Below are 318 nucleotides of genomic sequence, written 5' to 3' on the forward strand. Positions count from 1 at the left end.
GACCTACAAAAGAATGAAACTAGACTTGTTGTCTATCACTACACACCAAAATTAACTCACGGTGGATTAAGGACTTGAATATAAGACCTGAACCAATAAAATGCACAGAAAAAAACATGGGAACTAAACTCAAGGACCTTGGACTTAAAGAGGATTTTATGAATTTGATCTCAAAAGCAAGGGGAGTAAAAGCTAAAATAAATGAATGGGACTATATCAAACTAAAAAGCTTTTGCTCAGCAAAAGAAAACATCAACAAGGTAAAGTGACCACCATCCGAATGGGAAAATATATTTGCAAGCAACACCTACAATAAAA

Source organism: Pteropus vampyrus, unplaced genomic scaffold (genome assembly GCF_000151845.1).
Source record: "Pteropus vampyrus isolate Shadow unplaced genomic scaffold, Pvam_2.0 Scaffold739, whole genome shotgun sequence".
In the NCBI taxonomy this organism is placed as follows: Eukaryota; Metazoa; Chordata; class Mammalia; order Chiroptera; family Pteropodidae; genus Pteropus; species Pteropus vampyrus.